Consider the following 13,842-nt stretch of genomic DNA (forward strand, 5'->3'; position numbering starts at 1 on the left):
TTTGAAAAGGCTACTTAAACTCATTAGCTGAAACATGTGAGGGCATCACTCAATGCACAATTTTCTCACCTTTCGAATGGAACTAAAACATTTAAAATACAAAGTATACTTTTAAAGTTAGAGGTATTTCAAGACAAATAAGTTTTTTACACAAAAAGTTCAATAACTCTGTAACGGTTGAGATTTGATGGTATGTGTAGAACAATTTTTTTCCAAATATGGCAGTCTATCTTCCCCCGAGAGATTCTTAAACATGAACCAAACACCCTGTATATATATATATATATATATATATATATATATATATATATATATATATATATATATATATATATATATATATATATATATATGATATATATATATATACATATATATATATATATATATATATATATATATATATATATATATATATATATATATATATATATATATATATAATATATATATATATATATATATATATATATATATATATATATATATATATATATATATATATATATATATATATATATATATATATATATATATATATATATATATATATATATATATATATATATATATTCGGTTGAAAACCACCGAGTGAAGTGATAACATGGAATATGAACACATAGTTATGATAGTCTGAAATACTATAAATGAGCAGAGGCATGAGCATAATGACCGTACAATTCATAGTTGCTACTCCTTGATTGACTGTAACAAGCGAAATTGCACAGAGAAACAACAAATGGAGCCAAAGAGTAGCTATCCATCCTCAATGTACACGTTTCGAATTTTTTAAAAAATTTTATAATGCCAATAACGGCGCCGGCCACGTCCTTACATTCATCTGGGAAGGAAATGAATGTTAGTGTAACAAACGTTGGTATGGAGACCGTGTATACCTCTGAATCTCTACGTTTGCCACCGGAAGAAGTTTTTGTTAGTGGGGCGGGGTAAGTAGTTACACAAATCTGGATTCACCTTGATGAGTGATACGATCTATGCAACTTTCATGTGTTTATTGCTTTGGGCAGTCGGCTGCCGAGAATTTACAATAGATTTATCGTTTGTTGAATTAATTCGGAATTTCTCAGATTGTAAAAAATCCTACTTCATCTCCGGACAGTCGGCTGTCGGAAGTGTAGCTTATGTTTATTTGATTCAGGCGGCATGTGAACGATTTTATTATTCCTTATTTCTTTAGTCGGGCAAAACACGACATTCCAATAGCTACACAACGTATCGTAAAGCGATTACTTTTACTGTCTCGAAACATTTGTCGAAATTTATGTGTTAATACCTATGTAATTGAAGAGTTCGAACTGTAAGTTATATTTATCGTATTATTATAAGCTACTAGCTGACCCGACAGACGTTGTCCTGCCTATAATTATTCACTGAAAAATACAACAAAAGCAAAAATAGCAATGCTTCTGGATCAAACTTCTATTAATTTCAATTCCAGTGAGGTGATTCCAATTGTAAAATCTATGTCCTATAATATACGTTATGATCAACAATGCTTTTATTTGTGCCTATCTCTATGAACAGTAACAATGCTGTCGACGGTACTTCGAATTTATTCCGGTGCTTTTCAATGACTTATTTTCATTTTCAAAGTCGAATCGAAATTTGAATCCGTTTGAATCATGAGAATTCGTTTGTTTCCACGAAGCGTCATTGCATTCATACTCTCCTTTGTGAATAGTGCCTTCATACACGTTACTTATCAGCAGAGCCTAAAAAAAATCGACATTTCTGCGTGAACTTGAAACAAAACGAAATTCAATTCATGCCCGCTGCGTGGAATGAAATGATTGGTTCGTTTCCCTCGTCATTCGTTTACCCGACGCAGCGCATTCAGGTTCGGACGTGTTCGGTTTCAGTGGCAAAGTGAATTTCGTTTTTATGCTGGCTCTGCGAGGGATTATTGAGCAAAAGTGCATCAGAAATAGATTATGCAGTTCACTTATGCTCGAAAATGTAGAAGATGCCAACTTTTGCCTTCAAACTGTCGACATAATAACAAATGAATGCTTTGGTTGGTGAATGAATTTATATTTTCTCTGCACTCAAGCATTCGATTCTGAATGAAAATTTAGTCAGTTGGAAAGTGAATGAATGAGGGAGGCGTTGAATCTGAATGTCGGTTTCGGTAAATGCAAGCAAAAATAGGTACCTGATTTTGAAATTTCATGGCTCTGCTTATCAGCTCTCTCGCAGCTCTTTTAAATGCATGTAAGCAAGGTTTGTCATAAAATAGAACTTATTAACAGAAAAGCACCGTCGCATAAAAACCGGACCTAATAGCACATCAATGACATTTTAAAACGTAATTACATATAATGAAAAACTATGCCAGCAATCCTAAACTAAAAATGTCCCATTTGCACAAATAGGTAAATTAAGAAAATGTTAATATTTTGTGATCCTGCTAAAGAACATTTCACAGAAAATAATACGATAATCAAAGAAATCCGATATCTCGTTCTTGAGTTATGCGATGACACACCCATTTATACAGGGTGTTTGGTTCATGGTTAAGAATCTCTCGGGGAGTGATAGATGGTCATATTTGGAGGAAAAAATTGTTCTACACATACCATCAAATCTCAACCGTTACAGAGTTATTGAACTTTTTGTGTAAAAAACTTATTTGTCTTAAAATACCTCTAACTTTAAAAGTATACTTTGTATTTTAAATACTGCAGTTCCATTCGAAAGGTGAGAAAATTTCCTATTGAATGGTGTTCTCATATCTTTTAAGTAATTAGTTTTAATTACCTTTTAGCTGTAAAGTAGTTAAAAGCTAGTGTTTTTGAGGAGGTTTTTGCTAATTTTCTCGAAATAATGAAGTATGATTATAGCAATATCCATTATCCAAAAGTTGGGTTTTAGGACGATTCATAATTTGTTCTTGGACGTCATATTTCTATCTCTTCTCATTTCTTTGTAATTTCATTACTATACTTTTCCTGTAACCGACTTGCAAGTGCTTAAAAGACTCTAATCTAAAAAATATGCTTTATATCGTTATTTACAAGATTTCATTGGAAAGCTGAGAAAATGTCCTATCAGTGTATGTACAAATATCTTTTAGTTAAGTGTACTAAATGATTTTTTACTAACGAAATAACTCAAAATTTGTGTTTTTTGGAGAGTATTTTAATTATTCTAATTATTAATCAACAAAATTTATCGTTACTATTGTTCATTTGATGCCCCTTAATGTTCTCTATAACTTTTTATTTGACACTTTGTCTATATCTCTTTTCATTTTGCTGCTATTTAATAGTTAACACAGCATGAGCTCGCCACAAATGTAGTGGGTTCGAAATCGTTATTTTTCCATATGAAACGATGTGATAAAAACGATTTTGCGTCGAAACCAAAAGAGATAACTGAATGGAGTCAAAGAAAGATCTGTAGAACTTGCTGAGATGCATTATTTCCATGATAATAATGGTGATGTTTATTATTTACTATTTTAAGAAAATTCACGAAAATGCTAATATTTACTTTTAAAAGAATACTAAATTCACTTAACTGAAAGGTATTACTACATTTTTCACTGTAAAATTTTCCTGGCTTTCGAATAAAAAGAAAAACAGTACAATAAGTGCCATAATTTTTCAATTAGAGCTGGTACTAGTGAAAATGAGATAAAAATATCAAAGTTGAGTAACCCAAAATCATGAAAATAAGAAAAGGTAAGTGTATCATGTCAAAGAACGAATTAAGCAGCTCGTCAAGACTAACAATCTGAATTATTAAAATGATGAGGTTAACTATAAGGATTTTCAAGAAATGAACGAAAAACCGTTCAAAATTGTTTAATTTTCAATAAATTACTTTGAAAAGGCTGCTTAAACTCATTAGCTGAAACATGTAAGGGCTTCACTCAATGCAAAATTTTCTCACCTTTCGAATGGAACTGAAATATTTAAAATACAAAGTATACTTTTAAAGTTAGAGGTATTTTAAGACAAATAAGTTTTTACACAAAAAGTTCAATAACTCTGTAACGGTTGAGATTTGATGGTATGTGTAGAACAATTTTTTTCTCCAAATATGGCAGTCTATCATCCCCCGAGAGATTCTTAACCATGAACCAAACACCCTGTATATTTATATATATATATATATATATATATATATATATATATATATATATATATATATATATATATATATATATATATATATATATATATATATATATATATATATATATATATATATATATATATATATATATATATATATATATATATATATATATATATATATATATATTTATATATATATATATATATATATATATATATATATATATATATATATATATATATATATATATATATATATATATATATATATATATATATATATATATATATATATATATATATATATATATATATATATATATATATATATATATATGTATATATATATATATATATATATATATATATATATATATATATATATATATATATATATATATATATATATATATATACAGGGTGTTTGGTTCATGGTTAAGAATCTCTCGGGGGGTGATAGACTGCCATATTTGGAGACAAAAATTGTTCTACACATACCATCAAATCTCAACCGTTACAGAGTTATTGAACTTTTTGTGTAAAAAACTTATTTGTCTTAAAATACCTCTAACTTTAAAAGTATACTTTGTATTTTAAATGTTTCAGTTCCATTCGAAAGGTGAGAAAATTTCCTATTGAATGGTGTTCTCATATCTTTTAAGTAATTAGTTTTAATTACCTTTTAACTGTAAAGTAGTTAAAAGTTAGTGTTTTTGAGGAGGTTTTTGCTAATTTTCTCGAAATAATGAAGTATGATTATAGCAATATCCAGTATCCAAAAGTTGAGTTTTAGGACGATTCATAATTTGTTCTTGGATGTCATATTTCTATCTCTTCTCATTTCTTTGTAATTTCATTACTATGCTTTTCCCGTAACCGACTTGCAAGTGCTTAAAAGACTCTAATCTAAAAAATATGCTTTATATCATTATTTACAAGATTTCATTGGAAAGCTGAGAAAATTTCCTATCAATGTATGTACAAATGTCTTTTAGTTAAGTGTACTAAATGATTTTTTACTAACGAAATAACTCAAAATTTGTGTTTTTTGGAGAGTTTTTTAATTATTCTAATTATTAATCAACAAAATGTATCGTTACTATTGTTCATTTGATGCCCCTTAATGTTCTCTATAACTTTTAATTTAACACTTTGTCTACATCTCTTTTCATTTTGCTGCTATTTAATAGTTAACACAGCATGAGCTCGTTACAAATGTAGTTAGTTCGAAATCGTTATTTTTGCATATGAAACGATGTGATAAAAACGATTTTGCGTCGAAACCAAAAGAGATAATGGAATGAAGTCAAAGAAAGAACTGTAGAGCTTGCTGAGATGCATTATTTCCATGATAATAATGGTGATGTTTATAATTTACTATTTTAAGAAAATTAACGAAAATGCTAATAATAGCACTAACTTTAAACTAATTTACTTTTAAAAGAATACTAAATTCACTTAACTGAAAGGTATTAATACATTTTTCACTGTAAAATTTTCCTGGCTTTCGAATAAAAAGAAAAAAAGTACAATAAGTGCCGTAATTTTTCAATTAGAGCTGGTACTAGTGAAAATAACATAAAAATATCCAAGTTGAATAACCCAAAATCATGAAAATAAGAAAAGGTAAGTGTATCATGTCAAAGAACAAATTAAGCAGCTCATCAAGACTAACAATCTGAATTATTAAAATGATGAGGTTAACTATTATGATTTTCAAGAAATGAACGAAAAATCGTCTGAAATTGTTTAATTTTCAATAAATTACTTTGAAAAGGCTATTTAAACTCATTAGCTGAAACATGTGAGGGCATCACTCAATGCGAAATTTTCTCACCTTTCGAATGGAATCTGAAACATTTAAAATACAAAGTATACTTTTAAAGTTAGAGGTATTTTAAGACAAATAAGTTTTTTACACTAAAAGTTCAATAACTCTGTAACGATTGAGATTTGATGGTATGTGTAGAACAATTTTTTTCTCCAAATATGGCAGTCTATCACCCCCCGAGAGATTCTTAACCATGAACCAAACACCCTGTATATACAGGGTGTTTGTTCATGGTTAAGAATCTCTCGGGGGGTGATAGACTGCCATATTTGGAGAAAAAAATTGTTCTACACATACCATCAAATCTCAATCGTTACAGAGTTATTGAACTTTTAGTGTAAAAAACTTATTTGTCTTAAAATACCTCTAACTTTAAAAGTATACTTTGTATTTTAAATGTTTCAGTTCCATTCGAAAGGTGAGAAAATTTCGCATTGAGTGATGCTCTCACATGTTTCAGCTAATGAGTTTAAATAGCCTTTTCAAAGTAATTTATTGAAAATTAAACAATTTCAGACGATTTTTCGTTCATTTCTTGAAAATCATAATAGTTAACCTCATCTTTTTAATAATTCAGATTGTTAGTCTTGATGAGCTGCTTAATTTGTTCTTTGACATGATACACTTACCTTTTCTTATTTTCATGATTTTGGGTTATTCAACTTGGATATTTTTATGTTATTTTCACTAGTACCAGCTCTAATTGAAAAATTACGGCACTTATTGTACTTTTTTTCTTTTTATTCGAAAGCCAGGAAAATTTTACAGTGAAAAATGTATTAATACCTTTCAGTTAAGTGAATTTAGTATTCTTTTAAAAGTAAATTAGTTTAAAGTTAGTGCTATTATTAGCATTTTCGTTAATTTTCTTAAAATAGTAAATTATAAACATCACCATTATTATCATGGAAATAATGCATCTCAGCAAGCTCTACAGTTCTTTCTTTGACTCCATTCAATTATCTCTTTTGGTTTCGACGCAAAATCGTTTTTATCACATCGTTTCACATGCAAAAATAACGATTTCGAACCCACTACATTTGTGGCGAGCTCATGCTGTGTTAACTATTAAATAGCAGCAAAATGAAAAGAGATGTAGATAAAGTGTCAAATTAAAAGTTATAGAGAACATTAAGGGGCATCAAATGAACAATAGTTACGATAAATTTTGTTGATTAATAATTAGAATAATTAAAAAACTCTCCAAAAAACACAAATTTTGAGATATTTCGTTAGTAAAAAATCATTTAGTACACTTAACTAAAAGACATTTGTACATACATTGATAGGAAATTTTCTCAGCTTTCCAATGAAATCTTGTAAATAATGATATAAAGCATATTTTTTAGATTAGAGTCTTTTAAGCACTTGCAAGTCGGTTACGGGAAAAGTATAGTAATTAAATTACTAAGAAATGAGAAGAGATAGAAATATGACGTCCAAGAACAAATTATGAATCGTCCTAAAACTCAACTTTTGGATACTGGATATTGCTATAATCATACTTCATTATTTCGAGAAAATTAGCAAAAACCTCCTCGAAAACACTAACTTTTAACTACTTTACAGTTAAAAGGTAATTAAAACTAATTACTTAAAAGATATGAGAACACCATTCAATAGAAAATTTTCTCACCTTTCGAATGGAACTAAAACATTTAAAATACAAAGTATACTTTTAAAGTTAGAGGTATTTTAAGACAAATAAGTTTTTTACACAAAAAGCTCAATAACTCTGTAACGGTTGAGATTTGATGGTATGTGTAGAACAATTTTTTTCTCCAAATATGGCAGTCTATCACCCCCCGAGAGATTCATAACCATGAACCAAACACCCTGTATATATATATATATACAGATATTCAGCAAAAGGTGCATTTATGAGAAAAACACAATTGCACTAAAACACGCACTAATTACGGACTGCTTAAAAGCGTTATATTGTGCTTTAGTTCGTTCTTCGCTTGAATATGCAGCTGACACACTCCTCCGTGACGGTACAACGATTTGACGATTCTGCATTCCATAAATATGTTATAACTTTATCAAATGTACGCCTACATCAAAACTTATTACAGATTCGGAAAGTGGACAAAATTTCACTAAAGATTTACAATTTACAATTTTCTATCAGAGGTTTTTCTTTTTAACAATATCCTAACTTTATGATGGTCCTAGTGTGCACCCCTGCTGTCCTTCTCGCGGCTTGTCCAATGCTTATACTGGTGTTCTCACCAGTGTGCTGCCTGGCTGCTTCCTCTCGGGTCGATAGTGGTTTTCGGGACTTTGATTTCGGGGCATCTTCTCTTGTCTCGACGTCTTCCTTGTGGTTTACTGTTTTCCGCCTTCCTTGCGTATTGATTTCTGCTGTCCTGCCACCTGGCCTTTTCGATTAATTTCATTTACGTTTGTGAACCTTCGCATCAGTCAGAGTTCGACGTTTCTGACCGTGCCTCCCTTTTGTTATTACTTCGGATTGTCCGACTGCCAGTGTCTAACATGACGATGGGCTTTCTTTCAGCGCAAAATCGGTTTTGGTAGTTCCGATTGCGGCAATGTATATGTATTGGTCCGACATCAGTCGAATTGTAGCGTCTTGACTGTGCGGCCTGCTTCTTGTTCTTGTAACATCGGTCAGGGTTTAGAGTTCCGACCGAAGTACTTTATAGTTAATCATATGACCGTAGTCGGGTTGTGATGTCCCGACTATGGCCTTTTCGCTTGTGTTTTTGGAGTGAGCCGGATATTGGCTGTACCGACTTCACTCCCTACGTCTTATTCTCCCATCTAGTATCGTATACTCATTTCATGCCAGCTTGGCTTCCGTTTCTTGTTGTCTTCTGCGGCGCCCCTCAATCGTTCCCGTCACCACCTTCGACTGGTTCCATCCTTGTCGAACGCGTTGGGTAGTCTAACAATGCTACCTTAATCCATCCTTGTCGAACGCGTTGGGTAGTGCTCGTGTCTACCTTCTCCACAGGGCACACACTACTCTGGACTTCTGCTTCCACTTTATACTAAATCTCTTATGTTTAATAGTTATTATTATTTTCGTCAATATTCGTTACTTGTTTAATTGCTCTTCGGTCAAAACCGTCATTTGATTGCTATATATTATTATAGTATTAAAAAAAAACAAATTATTTTTTTTATCTGTTTCAATTTTCGTTGGTCTTCAGTTATTTACTTTACTCTTTAAAATTTGTAGTATATGCGATTCCTCTTGTTTATAGTTTAGGGACCATTCATAAATTACGTAACGCAAAAATTGCCCAAAATTGACCCCCCCTCCCCCTATGTAACAAAGTGTCACAAATTTTTCCATCCCCCCCTCCCCTGTTACGTAACAAATTCCAAGAAAAAAATTTTTTTTCTTCGATGAAAACATGTTACGTAACGATCTAGTTAACACCCCCTCCCCCCTATGCCACAACTTGTCACAACTTGTCGTACCCCCTCCCCCCTAAAAGCGTTACATAATTTATGAATGGTCCCTTATTTTAAAATGAAAACAGACTCGGTTTGGTAATCTTCCTAATCTATTCTTGTCGGATATGTATTTCAAGCAAGAACAAGGATGTTAGTTGTTAGTGATTGCCCCAATTCCTTCTTTTTCCCCAAATGTGTTTTTTTGTTCGAGATCTTTTGCTTACTTTGCTCGTTTTAATAATTTCGAGTTCTTTTGCCTGTTGTGCTCGGTTTTTAGTATTTTTTTTTGTAATATTGTTTTAGGCTCGAGATGGATAATATATTTTTTTTGTGTGTTGCTCGAGTTGTGTTTTTTTTGTAATTGTATTCTTTTCATAATAATTTTTTCATAATAAAATATTTTTTTTCATTAAATTTTTTTTCAAAGATGTTTGGTGTCGACAACATTTGTCGAAGCGAGGTAAGTATTTTTGCGGGAATACTTGATTGTCTTCCTTCCTGTCTATTGTGGCTATTGTGTATGTAGCTTCGACATCTCCCCCTATCCAATTGAGGTTGACCCAGGAGGGTACCTGTAAATAAAGACCTAAATTCCTGAAAATAGATACATGGTATTGTTAACCATGCGGTTATGAAAGAAAAGTACTCTGAAATCTTACTTACCATAATCAACTATATCCATCCTAGAGAGTACCTGAAAATAACAATTGCCAAGGTGGACTGATGCGCAACTTGTGAAACCAGATCTAAATTCTCCTAATAATATTTAGAAAGATAGAAAAAAACGCACTTTGGCTCATTTGCGACTCTTGTGAAATTTAAAATGAAATTCTTCTGTAGTGTCTGTCTCTACTGCAACTTGTTGATAATTTTCTTGTTTTGGTATTGTTAAGTAATCAAAATTGTGATAATCGTGAACACCCCTATTTAGTACAGCAGCAATAGTGATCTCGCTTGATCGCTCTAGATAGAATCCTCTCCTCTTATCACCTATCCCTCTGATAGGGTGAGCGAGAGATCTGAATAGGCCTTTGATTCCCTTTCTACACAGATGATATAAAATCAATATACCACTGCCAGTTTCAGTTGGTTATAATAAAAATTTCGTTTCCTTCGCATCTAACTCTGTATCGTCTATGATACAAAGCAGAGCATAAAGACAAACCCATCCAACACTTTGATTCCGACCATATTGATAGTCCGAAAACCCAACATAAAATGGTCCTTCGAGCCGGATGCGAAGGTCGGATGGTCGGTCAAAGTGTTTAAGTCAGTTCGCGGAAAGTTTATGAACAAATACCGGGTCGTGAATCGGTGATAGTTGCGACGTTCGTTTGGCGGTAAAATAAGTTTCGCGCGTGCCGAAAGTTATCTATCACGAACAATAGTGCTACTGTGAAGACTGAACAATAGTGAATTGTGTAAGCAGTAAAAGTACGTTACTGTTCCTAACGAACTCGGAACATATAGGGTAATGTGCCTATTTTCACCATACTAAGGAGGGCACCGCACTTATTCATTAATTACTCGGCCTACAAACAATGGAATGCATACAAATTGGCATCAACAGCTTTGCTTTGTTGTTAAGTACCAAAATAATAACATACATGCGCTGAAAACAGTGAAATTCTCGTGTTTGAGCGCAACAAAAACACGAATCGAGTGCCCCTATTGTTGCGCTACCATTTGACTCAATGCGTTAAACAAAGATGGCAGACACTCCTCTAACCAACGGCTTCTAATGGGTAGCGTGATAATAGAAACATAGCGATAATGGGCTCATCACCCTACAACAAACTGAAAAGTGATTTACAAATAAAGCTACTAAAGCTGAAAGTGCGCGTCATCACGAAAGAACGGAAAATCTGCCCCAAGTGAGTGTACGCATTGGCGTGGTCGACGGATTATTGTACCGCGTGGCGTTGTAAGTTGGCGTGGCTTGGTTGGTGAGACAAAGGAGCCACCGACAAAGGACCCTGGGACAAAAGGCAAGGTTATCAGGCGGACCGCGTGCCCTCGTGCACTGATAGTACTGTAAGTAGGAGCGAGTTGAAGCACTAACCCATTATACAATTGATGGAATCGAAATTTTCGATTTTTGTGAATTAGGCGTTCTGCTGATTTGAAGCTTGTGATTTACGATTTTTGCTAGCACTAACACGGTGGTGGAGACAGGTCATCTTATTTCTGGCGGTAGCTTGGTCACACTTGAGAATTCACTTCATTGAAGTTCGGCTCGTGTTTAGCGAGTTATATTCGAGAATTTTTGATCGTTTGTGGATTTTGGTGACCTCGTGAGAAAATAGCTCCAAATTTAAGAGCACTCTGCAAGCAGGAACGTTTTTGTCTTGACACTCTGCGCAATCTGTTAGACTTCATGCAAAATTATAATGAACGCCGGGACAATGATCAACTTCCAGTTTGGAGAGAGCGACTGGAGGAGATTTTCGAAAAATTCCAGAGCAACCGTTTGCAAATGGACCTTCTAGAAGAAGAAGCTCAGTACCATGATGCTAGTTCGTTGCAAGAGATTGATGAAGCAGAAGGTGAAGTTGACCTTGGTCCAAAGGTAGATGCTAGCCGCAAGGCACGTGATGAGTTTGAATTGAACTATGTTAGGGCGAAGAGCTTCCTAATCGCAGCAGAAAGCAAAGCTAATCCGCCACAAGCCAACGCAATTGCAGTACCTTCTGCATCCTCTCGGGCTACTGATCCAGCAGTTTCCCGAATTAAACTTCCTGAAGTCAAACTTCCGTCTTTTGATGGTTCTCTTACTGAGTGGCTCACTTTTCGTGACACTTTTCGAAGTTTGATCGATTCTAACCCTCAACTGTTGGACATCGATAAGTTCTCTTACTTGGTAGCGTCGCTATCCAAGGAAGCAAAAAGGGTTGTCGAATCTATAGAAATAACGCCAGCCAATTATTCCGTAGCGTGGAACCTATTAAAACAGCGTTTCGATAATAAGAAGCTGGTAGTCAAAACGTATCTCGATTCGCTTTTCTCCATTGAACCCATGAAGCGGGAATGCTACGATTCCCTCGTCCGACTAATAGACGATTTCGAGCGTAACCTACAAATGATCGCGAAAATGGGCATCGACACTGATGGTTGGAGTATTCTGTTGGCTCACATGGTCTGTTCGCGACTCGACTCGTCTACACTGAAGCAATGGGAAAATCACAACAACTCAACGGAAGCTCCCAAGTACCGAGACATAATGGAGTTTCTGCGTCGTCACAGTACTATTCTTCAATCCATCGCCTCTTCGAAGGCTCGCAGCTCTGATCCGCCACGGTTGAAACCCACTCGATCGCAGAAAACAAAGTTTAGCAGCGTTCATGCAGTAACCGGCACTACTCCAAGGTCGTGCCCATTCTGTAAGCAGGCAATCCACTCTCCGTTCAAGTGTGAAGCGTTTAGGAACTCATCAGTTCAGCAAAGATACGAGTTAGTGAAAAGAAAGTCCCTCTGTATAAACTGCCTCTCTCCAGACCACCAAATCAAAAACTGCGCTTCCAGTGCATGTCGTGTTTGTGGCCAAAACACCACACAATGTTACACCAGCAGACTAGCAATCGTAATCCAACCCAAGCTCAAGCTCTCAAACCATCTACACAGACGCCCGGCACAGATCAAACTCAATCTCAAACTCAGAACGCTCGGAGTACACCAATTGTTTCAAATCAGTCTTCCTCGCAAACTAATCCTACTGATGGACAGGTGCCATCGTCATCGTCGTTCAGTCATTGCTCCACCTCCTTGACAGCCAATGTTCGCAGAATACCATCGACTGTCTTACTGCAGACAGCGATAGTAAAGGTGTTTGATCCCGCTGGTCACTCTCTGTGGGCAAGAGTATTGCTCGATCCCGCTTCGCAAATTAATGTTATCGCAGAACGCTTTGCACAGCGCTTGACGTCACGCTTAGTCAAAAATCATCATGTCATCGGTGGCATCGGAAAGGCCACCATAGTTTCTACTCATTCCGTTTTCGCTCGCATCCAATCGCACTGTTCGGACTTCAGTGCTGATCTAAAGTTCCATGTTTTGGGGGAAATTACACACGAATTACCCTCGACTACCATTAACACCTCTGAATGGAATTGGCCATCAGATGTTGTCTTAGCTGATCCTAAATTTCACGAGCCAGCCTCTATTGACATGATCATAGGAGTAGAGGTTTACTACGAACTTCTCCTCGATGGACTCATTCAACTGGGTCCCAGAAAACCAGTACTGCAGAATACAGCCCTGGGATGGGTAGTCTCAGGCAGAGTAGGAGTTGTACAATCAAACCAAACTGCACCTAGTATTGTTCACGTCTGCAGTACAGAAGCCTTAGAAGACCATTTAGCCAAATTTTGGGAGCTGGAATCCTGTCAATCGTCAAGCATCATGTCCGTTGAAGAAACTACATGTGAAGCACATTTTGCTACTACCACAAGTAGAGATGAATTCGGTCGATTTGTAGTGGTA

Source organism: Topomyia yanbarensis, chromosome 1 (genome assembly GCF_030247195.1).
Source record: "Topomyia yanbarensis strain Yona2022 chromosome 1, ASM3024719v1, whole genome shotgun sequence".
NCBI classification, from domain to species: Eukaryota; Metazoa; Arthropoda; class Insecta; order Diptera; family Culicidae; genus Topomyia; species Topomyia yanbarensis.